Source organism: Adiantum capillus-veneris, chromosome 1, assembly GCF_014529385.1.
Source record: "Adiantum capillus-veneris isolate H3 chromosome 1, ASM1452938v2, whole genome shotgun sequence".
Classification (NCBI taxonomy): domain Eukaryota; kingdom Viridiplantae; phylum Streptophyta; class Polypodiopsida; order Polypodiales; family Pteridaceae; genus Adiantum; species Adiantum capillus-veneris.
The window spans coordinates 17,125,112-17,140,301 of record NC_140931.1 but is presented as its reverse complement, the minus strand read 5'-3'; the positions used below and the strand labels follow the sequence as shown (position 1 = coordinate 17,140,301).

Below are 15,190 nucleotides of genomic sequence, written 5' to 3'. Positions count from 1 at the left end.
AGCTTAGATTGATGAATGTACACATAAATCATCCATGTATACTTCCAAGAATTTCCAAAGATACTCTTTGAAAGCATGGCTCATCAATCTCGGAAATGTGGCTGGAGCATTAGTTAACCCAAACGGCATAACCCGATAGGAAAATTTCTTTTTCTTTGCCTGGGATCTAGTGATTACCTTGATTGGAACAATTGGTTCGCTCTCTGATGAGCTACTATGCATCACTTGGACTACGTTGACTACAGTTTTTCCCATGTTCAAAGGATTCTTAGGACAATCTTCCGGAAAGTGTCCTCCCTTTTTGCAATATTGTATGCAATAGGCTTCAATTGGTTTGAGGTTTTTATTAGGCTCTGGACATTCGTTCTTCCAATGGTCATCAGCACCGCAGTTATGATAGTTTCCTGTTCTGGGCTTCATCATGGGTCTTCCCATAGGAGGTCTGACACCTTGATTAGCTACATAATACATTGGTGCGAGCTCTGGTGGAGCATAAGTCATGGTTTCCTCCATTGGTGGTGGGTGTGGACTATACCATTCTCCCTTTACCATTATTGTAGATGGACTAGGATCTGCATAGGGTGTAACAGGAACTAATGCCTGTTCATCTATGACTGCTTCTAACTGCATGTACTTTACAGGCACCGCATTATGTCCTGGATACGGAGGTTGTTATCCCAACACAGGTTGAGGTCTCTTCATACCGATTGGTGGTCTTTGAACTTGAGCCATCTTAGGCTGATATTTGTACATGGGTTGTCCTTGTGGCCTCATGGACACGTACTGAACATTCCCATCATACTTTGGTCTGAAGTAGCACTCGTGGGTCTCGTGGTTGGTCCATTTACCCTCGATTGCACACCATTTTTGTGGCCTAATTGGTTGTCCTTGTGGGGATATCCCCTGTCCTGGACCTCTCATAGGTGCTTTTTGCATATTGTTCATAATGTCATTCATCCTTTTTAACATATCTTCTATGGCTGAGAGTGGTGCCGTAGCAGCCGTTCCCACTTGTACTGGTTTTGTGGATACAGTCTTCTCGCTTTGGTTATCCTTAGGGACACCCTCTTCATTGAAGATCTCACAATTGTCTCCTAGGTCGATAGCATCAGCCCCCACACGCCTCTAGGGTTGTATGCTTTTTACTATAGAGTATAGCATGAAGTTCTTTGTAGCAGTCCCTCCAGAAACAATGAGACTAGAGCTCTTGAGAACTCCAGTGATTGGTCTCTGTATTTCACTTCAATTCGTGCTATGGAAGTCGAAATTTTGACTTTCAGATTCAGCTTAGCAAAACAAAGGTTTAATCTGTAATATGTAAACTGAGTGTATTTGTACTAATTTTGATCCGATTGAACCCAAAATTTCCCAGTGGCCTTATTTTATGCTGGTCTAACACTATATAAGCCCAAAAGTCAAAATTGAAGTCTCTGGATAGCAGAAGTAAATAATCGTGATTATTTACTTTTGTCACTTTTTTTCACTTTCTGGATTGGTTTGGCAAGTATACAACTTGTTAAAGCCCTTAGGCAAGTTTCAACAAGTTTGGACAAAATTTGATCAAGTTTACCCACTGTTCCGTGTTCGTAGATTCTGATTTCGAGAATTTGGCTTAGGTTTCACTTTTGTGGTCCAAATTTCACCAAAATTGATTTGTAGGGTCCAATTGATGTACTTGACCTTGTGGTATACTCAAATTTGCAAAATCACCAAGTTTTGAAACAAATGTAAATAATCGTGATTATTTACTTTTGATAATTTTTTGTAAATTTTTGTCCCAACTTTGACACAGATCTATTAAGCACCTTATGTTAAGGTCACTGGCTAATTTTCATCAAGTTTAGACAACTTTTGGTCAAATGGTCATCAATTATCTGTCTGCAGACTAACTTTGAAATTTTTGCCACATTTTTCACCCCAGTGATCCAAATCTTACCAAATTTGGTTTGTGGACTTATTACAATATGGTAAAGCTAGTGGTATGCCAACTTGGTCAAAAAATTTCAAAAACAGGGTAGATGTAAATAATCGCGATTATTTACTTTTGTCAAAAATTTTCAAGTTTTTGGTCAACTGAGCATATACACATGTTTATCACCTCAATATAATCTATGAATCAATTTTCAACAAGTTTGGATAAAATTTTTCCTCAATTCACACTCAAGATTCATAAAGTCAGTACAAAATTTAGTTTTCACCCATTTTTTTGCTAGTTTAGTGATCCAAATCTTTTGGGCCTTTACAAAAGTTGTTTGTACACATACAATGAATCAATGATATGAGTCTTGGCTTATTTAGAGCAAAAAGTCAATAATCTCGATTATTAACTTGAGGCTTGAAATGAGCACTTTTTTGAAATTTTCTCAAGGACAGTCCTTTTATGATGTGTTTTAAGCTTATGAATCAAGTCAAAACTTAGTTTGGCCTAAAAAGTCAAGAAAAAGTAAATAATCTGAGTTTTGTTCAACTTTCTTGAAATTTTTACCTCGAAGTGTCCTTGAGCTTACCCACTGGTTCGGACAACTCTTAAACTTACTCCCCAGTTGGATTGAGTGAATTTGAGTCTTTTCATGCTATTTCTAGCTGTAGACCTGAAATTCAACAACTTTACATAACCACTCACACTTGATTCTTTCAGAGAGAGCAATGCTATGAAATCCACCTCGGATCCTACTTACCCTACTCCTAGTTTCTCATGCAATGGGGTTGTGAAAAGTGTCCACAAACACTCGTTTTCTTGTGTTTTTTTATGTTTTTCAGAGTCTTGATCTTAAGACTTGTTTTGTCTACCAATCATTCTCCAAATCCTAATCTAAATCTACAATCCTACAGTCCTAAAGGTACTCAACAAGTACGATTACTTTCAAGCTACCTCTACACAACAAAAGACGACAATCTTAAGCTATGCTGTCTCTAAAAGAGAGTTTTGAACTCTAGGCAAACCTAGAGGAAGTTAAAGGACAATTACACAAGACGCTCGTGTTTTTCCTAGTTTAGGTCTCTTCGATCCCCGGCAGCGGTGCCAAATGTGGGACGCATGTCTAACCTCACCATCCTATCTTATTGCAGTATTAGCGAGAACCACGATTAATTTGTCAAATCATGGGACGAAGCTGACTCGACTAGTGCATAGAGGCTACAAGAGGTTGTCAATCTCTTGGAAAAAAATCAACAACTCGCATCTAACTCAAGCTACACTCAAGTGACTGGAATCACCAAAAGACAATCGCTCATCGACAAGCAAATCACATCCGTTACAGCATCAAATGACATCCAAACGTAACGAAACTTCTAGGACAAGTTTACAAGACCTAAGCACATATGCCTATAGCCTCAAACCCCACTTTAGGTCATGTTCCAAAATCACGATTATTAACAGCAGTGGATTTTTGACCTGGTCGTTTTCGACCCAGAATGCATCTAAATGCTTAGCAATGATGCCCCAATACCCAGCCTATGCTTAGTTTTCATTTTAAAAGTGTAAATTCCTAGTTATGATGAAATTAGGCCGCGGGTCGACGATGCCAAAAGCTACGAAATACTGTGAATGGCTTACGTCAATGCGTAGAGCTCTTACTTGCGGTTGCAATGCAACAAACACATTCGAATGTGACAACCGGGGAGGGAGTAGGAAGCGCGAGAAGAAGAGAAGTGAGCGTCGTTAGCTCACACTATGTATTTCTTATCCAAAAACTTGTAAAAAACTTACAAAAATTGGCTTTTATACCTTAGCCAAGGTTTTTGGGTGGTCAAAAGTAATAATCTGGAGTTCTACCAAAGCTGAAAATTGAATGGCTGATACAATTTGGAAGCTTGTAGCCCCGGCTCATTAATTCCAAGGTTTATCAAGAAAACAGGAGTTATAATATTCCTGATTTATCAAAATAATAATTGTTTTTACAAGGAGAACTCCGAAAAATGGTGTCAGCGTTAGCTTGCTGCTAACAATTTGTTTGTAAATGAATTCGTACGATTTGTTTGTAAATGCTATGGAGTTCATAAAAGAACTGCACAAGCACATGATACTTATAAAGGAAGAGTGTAGTCGGCTTAGAACCTTGTCTACGTTAAGACTGCTGTAAATAACAAGGGAAAAGTGGTACTTAGAAGGCCATATTATTTATAAAGCCATTTACAAAGGAGTAAAAATCCAAGCAATGACCATACTCTCCTCAAAATGTGACTCATTCCATGTAGGGAGATGTGAGAAGCTTGGAAAAAAGAACAAGGGCTCCACATCAACCAAGGGTGTCACCTATGAAGAAAAAATGTCTTCATTCTAGTAAGGATAACCATCTCTCCAAACAACCTTACAAAGCAAATGCATGTGTTTATTGGTAGAACTAATTTTCTCTTAGAAAGTTGCTTCCATAATGGCAAGCTCAAGGCAAGGGACATGGCCCGAGGCGGTCACTTTTTAGAATGTGTATGATATCACGTGAGTTAACCGGAGAGGAATATTAAAAGATCAAAATGTATACTTTTATGTATACATTAGAGGGGGGTGGGGGTTTTTAAATAGGCTAATAGTGTAAGTATAGTATGTATATTGGGATTATTAATTACCTCTTGAACGCACGTGATATAGGGATCTTTTGATAAGTGACTGCCCCAGGGGACATGGTTATGATATTTTCCATATGTACTCTCTCTACAGGGTGAACAGAGGTAGATTGTAAACTCCTTGCATCCTTCCTAGGAAAAATAAGGTGGGATCCAGGAAGAGTGATAGGGGGAACCTATGTTGCATGTCCGTACTGCCTACGAGGTGATGATTTCTTGGCCCTCCCTCTTTTAAGACACCCTCTCACTTTTCCCTTTCTCTACCCAACTCTCTCCTTCTGAGTAAACTCTAGAACCCCCCGGGGGAGAGGTCGCCATGTCTTTGCATGAAGCCCTAGTTAGTGGGATGCCTGTGCTTTCCTCCATGATTAATTTTGCGACAATGGAAGACTCAAGACCTAACGCTCAGGGAAACATCAATTTTATTGAGGCTCAGATAAGCCCTATTGCTGTCCATGGAGGCCAACAGACATGCCCAATTCTCACTTAGTCGTTACCTTCTCATTCAAGGAACTCTCCAGAAGAAGGTGTCCGCCCTTTTATGAGGGGAAATTCTCTACACCCTCAGCATTTCTTATTGAACATCAACCAAGATCCGCATTTATCCTATGCTGATGCCATCAGAGGTCACACAAAAAGGTTTGAAAATCTGCTCTTTCGTCCATTTGAGAAAGTTATGGGATTTATGCCTTTTTTTGTGCTTAACAATGATTAGAAGGTGAATAATCCTACTGGAATACAATCCCCCTCATTCCCTAGAACTATGGAAGCTGATAAAATTGGCATGTCCTCTTCCCCCACAAATGCCCCTTCTCCTGTTGTCTCAGGCGCAGAACAACATCAATCTGCTCCAGTTAATCAAATAGAAGCTAACTCTGAACCTGTAAGTGAAGATGAGGAGTGTGTCACCATTAGCAAGTAAGAGCTGGACTCTTGGCATAATCAACTGGTGGACAGGGTAGTGATAGGTCTTTTCCATGGTCCAAGACCTTCCCTCAAAGTGCTCAAAAGATGGGTTGCAGTCAATTGGGAAAATAGAATGTCTTTTCCCTGCAAATACAGTATCTACCCAATAACTATTTTTTTTTTCTTTGAGGATGCTAACAGTGCTTTGCACGTCATAATTGAAGGCCAATGTATCATCCGTAATACTCCAATTATCTTTTTTAAGTGCTATAAGGGATTTAACCCTAGAGGGGATAAGCCCACAAAAGCGCCAGTGTGGGTGGAATTCCCTGATCTGCTAGCCGAGTACTACCCCTGGTTAAGAAAAACTGGGGCTTATGTGGGCAAGGTCCTTGGACAAAAAGCAGAGGGGGAATTAACCCCAAGTGGGATCCTCAATTTCTCATAGAAGTTGACCTATGCAAAGCTCCTAAGTTGATTTTTCCTATTAGAGATTGTGAAGGCAACCTACTGCATGAACAAAGAGTTCTGTATGGAAATCTCCCTAACTCTTGCTTCCACTGTTTCCAATAGGGTCATCTTATAAAAGGACTTGCTCAAGTCAAAGTACAAACTCAATCAACTAAGGAACACAAACCCACTCCTCAAAAGTACTTTTAACCAATAAATAGGAGAAACAATATCAAGATGCAAAGGAGTAGACGGGCTAATTCTACTAACTCTAACTAGTTTGATGTGCTTTTGGAAGAGGTTTTTGATCCTTATTCTGCCCAAGAACACTCTAAGCTGATGGAGAAGGAAAGCTTGCAGAGGAGGAAAATGGTGAGATTAGTTCACCCAAAGGCCCCCAACCCTCATGTCATCCCTAATGACAATGCAAGAGGACTCTTTGAATCAGACAATGAAACTGATGAATTTATCCAGAGTACTCAATTAATTAATAAGGAAGCTACAATGGAAAAGTTACAGTTTGCTAAAGAGCTGGATGCCAAAGACATTATATCAAAGACTTCCTTGGCAAACTCCCCAACTTCTTTAGTGTACATTGTCATGACTCAAGCTGAGGAAGAGTCTCTTCCCAATTTGGAGATAATCAAAAGCAAGAGAAAGGTGGAGAAGTCCAATGATCCCAATAGGGCTTCTGTCTCTATGGTCAAACCTAACAAAAGCAGTAAGAAATGATTTTTCCCAATCTTTTGGTTTTTCCTTCAATTGTAAATGGTTATCAGACCCTGCAAGAGCTATGGTTATCAAAAAACGGATGCAGGATCTGTCACTGCATCCTGACTACATTTGTCTTAAGGAGGTCAAACTTTAAATTAAAGAATTAGAGTACAACCTGAACAAAATAGGCTCTGGTTTTCAATGGTATGCCATTAAACATTGGGCTCGGTTATGGAGCGAGCTCAACAGAGCGAGCTTTGGAGCAAGCTTTTTTTTTTTCATCCCACCACCACCATCTCCCATTGCCGCCCCTTAGCACCCATTGCCACCACCAACTTAGCCCACCACTGGTGGTTAGTGGTGCTAACTTACTACCACCATATGTGCCGCCCCTAATCCTACAACCATAGCCCATTGTCGCCCCTCCCTTCAGTGTAGCAGCCAAGAACCTTCTCCTCCTTGTGTGTGTGTGTGTGTGTGTGTGAGCCCCTACCCCCCCCCCCCCCCCCCCCCCCCCCCCTCTCTCTTTCTCCCCTCACCCCTTCTCTCTCTATCAGCCCTCCCCTTCCCTGCCTCTCTCTCTCTCTCTCTCTGACATGGATAGATTACCCCCTTTCCATGTGACTGGACACACCCTCCTTGTCTCTCACATGGACTGAAATCACTTAGCTCATCAGAGAGGACTTGATTCAGTTAGACACTAGGAGGACATGGATACAGCCTATGGTTGTGCATGGCACAAAGAGGGATTTCTACAAAGAGCATCTCCTTGAGCTTACAGAGGATGGTTTTGTGCCCGAACTCGCCTGATTGAACACTCATGTATCCCATGGATTACGATGTGTTATTGGACAAATGCGCACATCATCATATCAGCTAGAGACTGAGGCTGACAAATTTAGAGAAGTACCATCAGAGGCTAGGGTTGAGAGCAAGTGAGGTGTGTGTGTGTGTGTGTGTGTGTGTGTGTGTGAGAGAGAGAGAGAGAGAGAGAGAGAGAGAGAGAGAGAGAGAGAGAGAGAGAGATTTGGGGGGGGGGGGGGGGCAGGGGGTAGAAGTTGTGAGAGGGGAGGGGGGGGGATACCTTCTTCTTCTTTTTTCAAAAAGAGGGGAAAAGTGGGGGAGAAGGGGGTGCTTTAGGAAAAAAAGAAAGAAAACCCAAGCCCAATCAATAGGATGTATCGCTATTGCTTGGGCTTGGGTTATTTTTTTCTTTTTTTCCTAAAGCACCCCCTTCCCCCCCACTCTTCCCCTCTTTTAAAGAAGGAAAAAAATAAGGCATCCCCCCTCCCCCCCCCCGCCCCCCCCAATCTCTCTCTCTCTCTCTCTCTCTCTCTCTCTCTCTCTCTCTCACCCCTTGCCACACCTTTCTCTCTCTCAACCCTAGCCTCTGTTGGTACTCCTCTAAATCTGCCAGCCTCAATCTCTATTGATGTGATGATGTGTGCATCTGTCCAATAACACATCATAATCCATGGGATAGATGAGTGTTCATGTAGGCGTCCCCCCCCCGCTATCTCTCTCTCTCTCTCTCTCTCTCTCTCTCTCTCAACCCTAACTTCTGATGGTACTCTCTAGATCTTCTAGTCGGAATCTCTAACTGATGTGATGATGTGTATATCTTTTGAATAACACATCATAATCCATGGGATAGATGAGTGTTCATGTAGGCAGGTCTGATCACAAAACCATCCTCTGTAAGCTCAAGGAGATGCTCTCTGTAGAAATCCATCTTCGTGCCAAGCACATGCATAGGCTATATCCATGTCTTCCTAGTGTCTAATTGAATCAAGTCGTGTCTAATGAGCTACGTGATCTCGGTTTGTGTGAGAGACAAGGAGGGTGCGTCTAGTGTATAATTAGAAAGGGGTTAATCTATCCATGTAAAGGGGGAGAGAGAAAGAGAGAGAGAGAGAGAGAGAGAGAGAGAGAGAGAGAGAGAGAGAGAGAGAGAGAGAGAGAGAGAGAGAGGGGGGGGGGATACAGGGGGAGAGAGGGATGACTGGGGGTGGACACACACACACAAAGGGTGAGGGGAGGTGGGGGGGGGGGGGGGAGGCATGAGTATAGAGTGATAGGAAAAGAGACAGGAAGAAGGGAGTGGAGAACCTTGTGGAAGGGAGGTGGGTTGCTGGAGGACAAGATGGAGGAACGGAACACAGTTATAGGAGTAGATGGAGAGAGGAGGTGGAAGATGTTGAGGAGGAGGAGCAAGGGAAGAGGAGGAAGCACATGGGCGACGAGAAGAGGAAGGGGAGGTAGGGACGGTGGTCTTTAAAAAAAAAAGCTTGCTCCATTGAGCTCACTCGAAGACCTAACTCCTAATCATTTTGCGGGCAAAGGAGGAGCTGTCATAGACTTGTCTTGCAAATGGGCTAATTTGGTTTCAAATGTGCAATACTCCAATAAAGGCATCTCGGTATCTATCACCTTGGCAAATCCTTTTAATTATACAATAGTCAATGTCTATGCTCTTAATTCTATGACAGAAAGATCCCAATAATGGCAAGAATTGTACATTCTATCAAAGAATGTGATTATTGACATGTGACTTTAACATGGTGGAGAAAATTCCTGACAGATAAAGGTCCTTGGGACAGGTAATCTCTGGTAATGAAAAAGTGCACTGGACTAATTTGGTTGACTCCCTTAATTTACTAGATGTATCTGAGGATGTTGGCTTTACTTGGAACAACAAGCAGATTGGTGAATGTTACAGGTCAGCCAGGCTAGACAGAGTTTACATGTCTACAAATGTTTTACACGATCACTGGTTAGTACAATGCAAGACTGATGCTTCCATTCTATTATCTGATCACAAGCCTGTCTTCTTTGAATTAATGAGATCTGAGAACGACTTTAAATTTGGATGGCCCCACTTAGACCACTCTCTGTTTGAAATAGTATGCATTAAAAATAAAGTGCAAGACATTATGAAGGAGTCCTTTTCTCTTTATCCCTCTCCTGCCAAGGCTTGGGAGGTTGCTGTAAAGGAAATACAGAGGGTTTTGACCAAGTACAAAAAAGTAGCTAAGGCACATAGAAGGATGATGATCACAAAGGAAATTCTTCAGCTTGAAGAATCTCTCTCCTATGCTGACCCTCCCCCTCCCAGGCTTTTGGATCTTAGAGTGTCACTCAAGCAGGAAGAGCTCCTTGATGCTAGCAGTGCCCTTGCTTCCACTAGGGAGTTTTGGGCACGAAAAATTGACAGGCCCACTAAAAACATCTCTTGAAAAATAATTTCCGAGAATTTCATACCTTTATTGAGAAATAAGGATGGGAATCTTATAAAGTCTCACAAGGATAATGTTTGCTAATATTACTATAGTCCATGGGTTCTTTGCTAATATTTTCTTTGGTCCTCCCAAGAGAGAGAGATATACATGAGGCTAGGGGCTTTATAGACAAGTCCAAAAAGAAGCCTGTTGCTCCCCATCAAGCACATTTCTTGGACTAGCCTATCTCTCTTGAGGAAGTCAAAGAAACTATTAGCAACCTCAAGACTGGAAAAAATCTAGGACTTGATGGTCTACCTAATGAATTCTTCATCCAATTGAAGAAGTTTGTTGCACCTTATCTGATTCTAGTGTGGGAAGAATTTGTTAGATTGGGGGCTCTTCCTGCTTTTGTTAACACTAGAGTTGTTAAATTCATCCATAAAAAATGAGGTAGGGAGGATCTTAGCGATTGGAGACCCATTACCTGTTTGACTTCTATATATAAAGTGTTTGTCATGCCCTTAGCTAGGAGGCTTAGTCCTCTCATGACCAATTTCATTCTTCACGAACAAAAGGGTTTTATCAAAGGAAGATTCATATTATATGCTATCATCACCCTCTTGGAGGGCATGGAACATGCTGTGGAAAATGAACAGGATTACTTCTTCTTCAAAGTTGATTTTGACAAGGCCTATGACTGAATGGAGTGGGAATTCATACAATAGTCACTTTTTGATATGGGTCTAGGCAAAAGGTTTATTAAATTTATTCATGTGTTGTTTGGAAATTCTTTTGCCAAAATTTTAGTAAATGGGGAACTAACAGAAGCCATAAAATTGATGAGATCTATAAGGCAGGGTTGTCCTCTTGCACCACTTCTATTTGTCATAACTTCAGATGCTTTGGGTTGGATTGCTAAGAGGAGGAAGGGAAATTGAAGGGTATCCAAATTGCTGGTTCCTCAAATGATCTCTATTTGCAAATGACACTAATGCACTTACTAATGCAGATTCTGAATCAGAATAAGTTTTCATGGATTGTCTAAACACTTTTTGTCTAGCCAGTGGTTCACAAATCAATCGTCTGAAAACTAGTTTCAAAGTCTCTAATGGGGTTATTCCCTCTTTTGTCAATGCAGCTGGTTGTAAATTGATACCAGATGGTTAGATTTTTAGATTGTTGGGGATACCCATGTGATTCAAAGTTACCATGTAACAAATATGGGAATGGATTATGTCAAAATTCAAAAGGAAGATCTTTATGTGGCATGCTCATCAACCTTTTCTTGCCTCCAAAACCTTTGTACTGAACAATTTTTTGCTTCCTTCTCTGATTTATTTCATGTCTTGTTGGAGGCCTACCTGTTCCCAACTAAATCACATAAATTTTTTTTTCTAGAAGATTTCTTTGGGCAAGAACATAGGACATTAACAAAATACCCAAGGTAGCTTGGAGTACTTGCTGCCTACACAAAACTAGAGGAGGTATAGGTATTTTGGATATGAACAATATGGATATAAAGATGGCGGCTAAATGGATAGTCAGATCCATAGACAATCAAGACTTCTGGGCCTGTTTGATAAAAAGGAATATAAATAATTTCCATGTAGAGGATTACAAATCTTGGAGGGAGCTCTCAGCTCATCAGCAGACTGTGGGAGGCCTGGTTTAAAATCAAAAAGTTTCTCCATCTTCCCCATCAATTTCTGGTGGATGGTACTATTCTCTCACACAGGATTCTATATGGCTAGGATGCTTTGCAAGTAATTATGGGAAGAAACTAAAAATTAAAGCCCATAAGTGTTCCAAAGCATGCATCAAAACCTGGGGGGATCTGCAGGAAAATGGGTATTGCCTTTCCCCCAATCAAATATCTAATCAATTTAATATTTCTGATGGATGTCTTGCAGAATTATTGAATAGGTTAGAAGATCTGAAATCTCATCTTCAAAACAACATAGTGTTTAGGCATAGCAAGTCCTTCTCTTTATAGCAGTGTGCTCGAAAGGCTTACAAAATGTCCTCTTGCATCCCAAATTTTGAGGAAAAGCTTAGACAGAAGTTGAACTAAAAATGGGGTCTCAAGTGGAGCTCAAAACAGTGGATGTATAGATTCAAATGCCTATGGAGCATTGCTATTCCAATAAAGCATAGCTTTCTTGCTTGGCTGGTTTTGCATCACGGCATCTGGACTGGTCAGAGAGCTCTTAAAGTTGGAGTTGGGGATGAAAAATGCCAGAGATGCAATTCTCTTGAAGATCTTCAACACATATTTGTCAGCTATCCTGCCAATTCCTCCAAACTTCTAGCTCTAGGATTGAGCTGAAAGAGGTTCATCCACTTCAATTCTCAGCTCATGAGTTATTGGTAGGAGACTATATTAGAATGGATATCCCTATTAGCGGGTCGCCGCGATGGACCTCTGCAGCATAGCTTGTTGGTACTAACATAATATCAATACTTAGGGAAGTGACTCGGATGGGGCACGAAGACTCTTTGAGATCGTCAATCTCAAGAAGTGAACCTAACAAGCCAACACAACAACTCAGCAAGAAAATCAATCACTCAACGAACACGAAAATTTGCTTGTGTCCTTTCTCACAACTCTAGGTCATCACGCCATTTCGACACTCGAAACGGACTCGACTACAATGAAACTTTAGGAGGAGGTCTAGGACACCTAGGGACACTATCCTACCAAGTCCGGTCCCAATCCAACAAGGTACCAAAATCACAATCCTAAAAACTGCAACAGATCAGTACAGAAAGGTCGCCCTATGGTCTAGGAACACTCTCCTATGGTCAGAACGACTATAAACAGTGATTTAAGCACTCAAATCTGCAATTAAGGCTCATAGACATGTAGTCGCGGACCACAACAAAACTGAAAATGCTTACACTTGAATGAAAGAGAGGAACACAATGCACATTTTGGAATTGAAAATGGATTACCTAATCATTAGTTGTGATGATTACAAGTTGGAGCATCTTTGTAGCTTGAGCATACGTACAGCAGAGCTCTTTCTCTTCTCTATAGATAAGCCTTCTTTCACATTAAAGCTATTGAACTTTATACCTAGGGCATTCTAAATGGCCAGTGGCCTGCTCACAAAGACCTTTACAATTATCATTACAGCATTACAACTCCAGGAACTGATCCACTACTTTGGAATCAGGATTACATAGAGTATTACTACACTAACTCTAAAAACTAAGAGAGTACAAATGTGGTGTCATCCCTTGGCACAACCTTGTGCAGTCACAGGGTTGTCTTCAAGGTTGGTCTTCAGCTTGGAAAGTGGTTTGTCGATGACGCTTCCCCCTTCCTTGAGTGATTCATATCTGCCATGTTGTTGATACATGACTTGAGCTTTGATTATTGAGATAACTTTTATTCTCATTGTGCATTTGCCTCTTTGTTGCCAATCTTGGCTACCGTAAAGATGGATGTTGATGTGTCTGAGCTTGTAGAACTGGTCCTCTTTGTGGAATGGACTTTATGATGGGTATGCTTTCCATATCCACTGTAATTTGAGTTGTCTGCAATAGGTCACCAATGTTAAAGCATTGTGTGAGCTACTTTTGATTGTTGTTGATGACTCTCTTGCGGAATTTGTCATTGCGTGTCGTTGTAGGCCATTCTTTGACTTGCCATTGTTTGATGGAGCTTTGTTGTCGACCTTGGAGGAGATAAAAGATTCTCTTGATAAGCACATGGAGACCTGCAGTTTTTTCTCCAAGTCGTCGATTGATTTGGGTAGCCATTTCCTTATTATTGATGTAGAAGGAATATATACAAAAGTTGATGATGAGGGTTTTTAGATTAGGGTCTTAAAACCTGGATGACCAAAGGAAGAAAACCCGGTAGGAAAAAAGTGCCTTTGGTATACGCTCTTATTGGAGTTGAGCAGTTCCACTTGAAGTACCTGTCATGCAAGGTGAGTGCTTGGGAGAAAAAAAGGAAGAGTGCCTAAGGCAAGTGCCAATTATGGGACACTCTATATGCATACAAGAAATTTTTCAAACAAAAGCATGTAGTGTAAGAGATGGAGTTGCTGGGTGCTTCAAGGAACAAATGTAGCACATGTGACATCAAAGGACATCTCAATAGCTTCCGTGTTTCCAAGAAGGGTTTTTGATGTAGAAGCTTCTCTACTCATATCTTGGTGTGCTAAGTGTGTGAGTGCCTTTTGGACTTCCTCCTTCACTTACCACTATACTATAATGACTTCGACTCTTATGCTCACCTATACTAGCATGAGCGACACAACGTAATTATGCTCAACTCTTCCAGTTTGAGCAGTACCTAGAATAACTTAGACGCTTAGACCACAGAGAATATTACATGAAGGTTTGGGACTAACACCTCGCTCGTTTAGTGGCTTAGCTACCCGACTTTACTTTTATGCCATGTATTTTTAATGGAGACTTGGACTTACCTGTTCAAGGCCAGAAACCCAATTCCATAAGTTCTAGAAATTTAGGTCTTTTCCATTGTGTTGGTCTCTAGATGCCACCATTTTGTCTAGTAGGTTGGCAAATTTTGGCTCCTCTTGACTTGCTTGTCGTACGTTGTCACTACTTTGTGAAACAAGTCCTTCAACTCTTGTAGGGATTGATGTAGACTTTGCTTTATCTCGCATGAGGAGTGGTTGTTGAGAGGTGTGGGTTCTTTGTGATTGAGTTTCCACTAGCAATTGTGGAACCCACCTTGTATTTGGTCCTTGTGTGATCGTATTTTACATTTTCTTATTTTTATTGAGATGACTTGATGAACACTAGGCTTTGGTATCCATAACTGATTGTTTCCGTTGTAGAAGCCTTGATTCTGTAGTTGATGATGAGGTTTCCATTTGTAAATTGCAGCAGCCTTGGTTGCAATTGGCTTCTGTTGAAATGTTGGTTGTCTTTCTTTGCCTTTGGTTAGAAGCTTGTGCTACATGATTTCTCTTGGTTGTTTTAGATTGAGCTACAATTATTGGTAACCATATTTGAGTGTTACCTTCATAAAATCCTTGTGCTTTGAGTAGCTTCACTGGAATCATCCACTGCTTCACCTTTTTGTGTTGGATAGCTTCATTGATGTCTGGATTTGGTACCCAAACTTGTCGCATTGTTTGTTGCTTTGATGTTTGCTTTTGCCTTTTGTGGTAGTTCTTTCTCCTCGGTTGAGATGTTTGTCTTGCGTTTATAGATTGTCTTGCTCTTTGTAAACCTCTTTGGTTGAGGCCAGTAGATCCAGGCTATTACTTTAGGATTTTTGGCTCAAACATTAGCGATTCCTTGGAAGTAACCCTGAGCAGTGATTGACTCATTTGATGCTACCCAGCCAATGA

General features: G+C 41.0%; 1 pseudogene; it reads left to right on the top strand.

Annotated features, from left to right (window-relative positions):
• The first annotated feature begins 4,945 nt into the window (after positions 1-4,945).
• On the top strand, positions 4,946-9,427 carry LOC147464375 (uncharacterized; annotated as a pseudogene).
• The last annotated feature ends 5,763 nt before the right edge of the window (positions 9,428-15,190 follow it).